This window comes from Protopterus annectens, chromosome 8.part0 (assembly GCF_019279795.1).
Source record: "Protopterus annectens isolate FY-2018-M chromosome 8.part0, PAN1.0, whole genome shotgun sequence".
NCBI lineage: Eukaryota > Metazoa > Chordata > Ceratodontiformes > Protopteridae > Protopterus > Protopterus annectens.
Window position 1 is genome coordinate 1,869,791,857 of NC_056741.1, and position 6,343 is coordinate 1,869,798,199.

Consider the following 6,343-nt stretch of genomic DNA (forward strand, 5'->3'; position numbering starts at 1 on the left):
ACATGTTTTTTGGGAGTGTAATGAGTTGGCAGACTTTAAAATTCCCTATAGAGTACTCTGTCAAAAATGTTGGGGGAGCAAATGACTGTGACTATGAAATTGATTCTTTTAATCTGGGATAGATTATCTAAACAGCCTGTTCATAGCCTTACAAAGTTTAATGCTATTGGCTGTTAAAAAAGCAATTACTAGAAAACTGAAGTGAAAATCTAAACTAACTGTAATGGGAGTACTCAGTATTATGAAGGAGATAAAATAACAAGAGGTGAGATCTTTAGAAAAAAGGAAGGTACAAATAAAATAAAAAAATGGAATTTTTAGGAATAATACATGAAGAATAATGTTCAGGAGGAGGAGGAGTGAGGTTTAAGGGAAGGCAGGAATTGAGCCATTTCAAAAGAAAGAAAGAAAAATAACTGATGCAGAATGCTAATATGGTTTATTTTTTTTTCTGTTTTTCTATTTGTGCCTGTGTCTTAAGTGATAATTTAACAGACACTTAAAATAGAAAAAAAGCATCTGTTTAAACCTATGTCCTCCACAGCTCCACTGCTCATCTTGACAGGTCATGACATGTTCATCCAATGAACGGATGCCACTTTAATCGATTATATATACCATGGACCCATTCGAAGAAAAGGATGTTTAATAAAATACCCAGCATCAATGTATACTGAATGCCCATTTGGATGAATCCAAAGTGACTCAATCCAAGTGGTTGAGAAATCACTTGATTGTTTCCCCATTTAATCAAATTCCACACTCCTTTACTTAAAAATACTAGCTCTACTATTGCACAACCCTGACGAGAAGAGGAAAGGAAGACCCAGGGAATCACTGACAGAGTGTACGAAGACAAACCACAACAGTACTGATTACATATTGAAAACTGATCACAAGCTGAAACATCTTCATATATAGCTACATATTCCTACTTCTGTGTTACACAACTATACTTCACTAACTAAATTTGAGTAATATAACTACTTTTAACCAAATGGCCATTCAATTAAATGGGCTTTTCAAATTTCTAAATGGCATTCAATCAACTATCATGATACCACATACACATATATATATATATATATATATATATATATAGCAAGAGAGAGAGATAGAGATGTATGTATATATGTATATGCATATGTATATATGTATATGTGTATGTATATGCGTATGTATATATGTATATGCGTATATGCGTGCCTGTTGTTTACGCTGCATACTGTAAGCATTGAGCTGCACTCTAAGATGATAGCTGATTAATTTTGTATGCATAGTTATTGCTCTTTGAATATTTCTCTCCCTTTGCATAAATACTGTGTATTTATACATCTTTGGTTAGCTGGCTCGCACTGTTTAATTTCTGGGTTAGTGTTGTTGCATAACTCAAAAAGGTAGTCGTAGCGACCAGCGCTTATCTAAATTCAGAGATGATGCTTGTTTATTGTGCACATAGTTAAGATGTGGAAATTTGACTTTCCCGCCATTCTTACTGTTGGTACTATAGCCTAGGCCACAGCTGCGCCACAAATCTCATGTTGTTCCCATATTTGTAGCAGTAGCCTCCAGCAATTATAGTTGACAATTTGTAGTAACATGGTGTATACTTACCTTTAATGGCTTTATAATGTTTTAGTGGCTGTAATGTACATACTCTGCATGGTATTTTACATTTAGGGTTTAGCGTTACATCTAGTGCATCTACATATTTCCCAACCAGCGTTTAGTATTGCATTTTGCTTGGATAGTATTTTGCTCTGTATTGTTTTTTCTTTCACTACATCTGTTATGAGGGGCCATTTTTATTTTTTCTCCTTATTATAGCGGGTCTGCCTCAACACTTTAGACATCAATAGCTATCTGCTGAATTGTAAGTTTGTTTTGTTTCATAGAGGTATTATTTAGCTTTTAATAGCACCTACGATAGTTTAATCTGCTTTGGTTATAACTAATTATTACCAGAAACTGAATGTATTTCTCGATTATGCTTTCCTGGGAGGTGGGATACATTTGCTGATGTGATACTCTTTGCGGTGTCCATGTCTATTTTTATTAACATAGTACTACTGTGTATGTTTAGTTCTTATTATATTAATTTTGTGTATGCAACTGTTTTTATCTTATTGTTCTTTTTATGACTTTTTTTCTAGCTTTCCTAACCATACCCTTTACTGAACCCTGCCATCCACCCTGCCTATCGTGGAAAGGAAATTGGCTCCCTTGTGAAGGACCTGCACCATCCTCTCCCTTGAACTACTGGGCAAACTTAAAGAACTTTTTGAAAGTATGTGGTATTAGCTATCGTGCTCTTATCCATACCCCTGTTAGTTGGTCAGACCTCCGCTCTGTACCTGGTGCTGCAGCAGCCAACCTCTACCCCCTTCTTATTTGTACTGGGAGTCCCTCTATCTAGCCTTCCCCTGTAGCCTTTCAGCTCCTCTGGTAACTCTTTCCCAGACCCATGAGCAGCTATTGCTAATAATATTATTTATTACCCAGTCGGCCACCAGCTTGGCTATATTTACCCATATCAATCTCTCACCTGTAATCTAGTACCTTTTCCTCTCCACTGTAGCCTTCCTTCTGTCTGCTTAATAATTTTGTTCTTTCCCTCCTTCCACTATAGTTTTCCTGAAATATTTTCTTGGTTTCCTATTTTCACTACTCTGTGGATTTTTGCCTCCTTACTACTAACTTTCCCCCTGCCTACTACCTAGTTCTTCAGATTGTTCCCATCCTTCTACTCTCCTTGGGCTCTTCCCGCTCCGTTCGCCCTGCGGGCTCACTCCGCTCCCCTACCCTACCCCCAATTCCCACCCACCCCCAGTGGTCCTAGACTTATAGCTCTAAACCCTACCCCCTCTCACATTAACCAATCCTTTGCTTCCCCTCCCCTTACCTCACTCTCTATACTCACCCCTCCCCCAATTTAACTATCCCCACCCTGATTATACTACCAGTTCCTCTCCCCTCCTCTTATACTGCTCTTTCTCCTCTACTTACTTCCTCAGAGCATCTTCACCACTCCCACTCTCTTTTTTAACTACTTTTAAATATCAACCTTAGTCATGCCATCCCACACTCTCTTCACACAGCTCACCTTGCTACTCTTCCCCTCACTTTTAATGAGCCTCACCTCAGCTTACCTCTTAACATCCTTTGAACATACAAAAAATCTAAATACTTACCACCCTCCAACTCATTCTACCTTAATCATAGCCACTGCCCAAAACCATATTAATATCACCTCAGAAACACATTATCTTCTAGCAAAATACCATAGACTGCTTCACATCAAGTACTATTTCCCAAAGACTAGGAAACTCCCAAGCTTAATCTCTCAGTTTTTACCCTATCTAATTAAACCCAAAACAAATCACTTGCAAGATGGTGATATACATCCAAATCCAGGCCCTTCTAGCTTACCTCAAGCTAATAATCTTAACCCCTCTCCACCCACAACACAAACTCCCACTACACTTACAAACTCTCTCTTCATTGCACAACTCAATATACGCAGCTTAAACAACAAACTTGCACACCTCCATGCATTATTAGATGATCAATCTTTTGACATACTATGTCTAACTGAAACATGGCTCAAACCCCATACTAAAGATAATGATATCACCCCTCCAGGTTACAGTATTATAAGGCACGACCACATAAAAAAGAAGGGAGGGGGAGTAGCTATTCTCTTCAAAAATAGCCTACAACTTACCCCCATTGACTACAAAGCTCTTCCTGAGACCAAGGCTGAAATCCTTGTCTCTAAACTTCAACTAAACTCCAGTAAGTCCTTATATATCATCTGCATCTACTTACCTCCAGGCAATAACATCACCTTACTCGAGGAAATCCTCAGTACCCTATCCCCATACTTCCCCCAAGAAACCATCATTATGGGAGACTTTAACATTGACTGGAACAATATTAATACAGAGGATCCCATCTTGCATATTGACCTGCATGGGTACTCTCAAATTATTTCCTCCCCAACCAGAATTAATAAATCCAGCAAAAAGGAAAGCATCCTAGACTGGATACTCATTAATAAACCTCATCGGACATACAAAGTAGGGATATTCCCTGACAATCTCAGTGACCATTCCTTAACCTACCTGATCAGGGAAAAGAATGATGTCCCCCATTCTATCACATATAAAACAATTAGATACAATAGAGACTTCAACCCAGAATTATTCCAAAATGAAATCAAAACCTGTAATTGGACCCCCTTAAAAATCTACCTCTCACTGAGGAAGTTAACTACTTTAACTCCAAATTTCTAGCAATCCTTGACCACCACGCTCCAAAGCGGAACATAAGAATTAGAGCCAAACCCACCCCTTGGCTGTCCAAAAACACCAGGCAAAACACGCTACTCAGAAACAAGGCTTGAGCCAAATGGAGAACTACTAAAAGTACTTCAGATTACCTCACCTATAAACAGTTGAGAAATAGAACAAAACTAGCTATTCTCTTAGACAAGAAACAATTTTACATGAACACTCAAACCAAATACCAAAATAACCAACAAAAATTTTGGGCAAGTATCAATAGACTACTTCACCCAGGTCAAACCAAAACTCCAAACCCTACAGGCAGTCAAAGAGAAAATCCTAGACAAACAGCAAATGCCTTTAATACCTACTTCACAGAAACTATACAAGCACTAGCTAACCAACTTTCACCTGATATTACATTCCCTCCAAACACAAACAAGACCTTTGCCCCTATATTTCAATTACAACCTGTCCCCACTCAAGATATCTGTAGGCTTATCCAAAAACTTAAACCTTGCACTACATCAGCAGACCAGTTACCAGCAGAATACTTGCAGACAGCTGCCAAAGCTATAGCCTAACCAATTTCCATCCTCATTAACAGAACTATTGCCGAGGGAGAAATCCCTACCATCTGGAAAATCTCTCACATCATTCCACTCCATAAAGGAGGGAACTCTAATGACCACTCTAACTATCGCCCGATAGCTCTATTATCCCCATTGGCAAAAATAATGGAAAAATGCATTCAAAAGCAATTACTTAACCATCTAACTCAATACAATTTGCTAGCTGATTGCCAACATGGCTTCAGGCCACACCACAGTACTACAACCGCCCTACTGTCTTTCTGCAACTCCATTAACCAAAACAGAAATAACAACATCCTCACATCAGCTCTCTTTATAGACCTGTCTAAAGCTTTCGATATGGTTAATCACCAGCTATTAATAAACATTCTTACACACCTCTCATTCGATACTCAGGCTATAAACTGGTTCAGAGCCTATCTTACTAACCGACAGCAAGCAGTCCTATGGGATAATCAACTATCCTCCCTACTGCCCGTCACCCTAGGAGTCCCTCAGGGCTCTATTTTAGGTCCACTCCTCTTCTCAATTTTCATTAATGACTTACACTTAGCTATTCCGCAAACTACATGTTTACAATATGCTGATGACTCGACAATTTTATGCTCAGCTAAGAGCTCATCTGATCTTTTACTAAAAACACAAGAAGCATTTAATAAAGTCGAGTCTTGGTTTCTTCAACGCTGTCTTCTACTTAACCCCCAAAAAACGAAGCTCCTACTATTTTCACCAACACAAAAGCACACCCTTACTGATTTCACTGTCCTATCAAAAAATGGTACTCACATACAACCTGACTTAACAACAAAACTATTAGGGGTTACTATTGACAACCACCTTACTTTCAATGAGCATATCAACAATACTGTAAACATAGTCAACAAAAAATGGGTGCCCTATACAGAATTAAGCCATTCCTCACTCCTTTAGCTAAAACAAGTATCGCCCACTCCCACCTCATCTCCTCACTTCTATATGCTTCTACTATCTATACTCACCTTTCAAAAAGCAATCTCTCTAAACTGGTTAAATCTTATAATAGCATTGCTAGATTTGCCACTGGACGACCATTTAGAACACACCATTGCCAGAATCTATCTCAACTAGGCTGGCTTGAATTTCAAAATCTACTTGAGTTTAACCAAATTACATTGGCCCACAAAATACTTTACCATCCAAAGAAGACCCCAAGTCTATCTACCCTTATTACTCCCTACCTGAATCTTAACTCCCTGCGCTCCTCAAATAAACTACTTATCTCCTCCAGCAAATCCAACAACAGAGCAGGTGATGCTCTCTTCTCTAATGTAGTTGGGAAAAAATGGAACCTTCTTCCTCCTGGTCTTACCTCTATTTCCTCTCTAACTAACTTCAAACCAAAACTTAAAATATACCTAAAAAAACACTGGCTTTGCCCTAGTTGTAATCCTGACTAACTTCTGCCTTAAGCAATTTATGTTATAC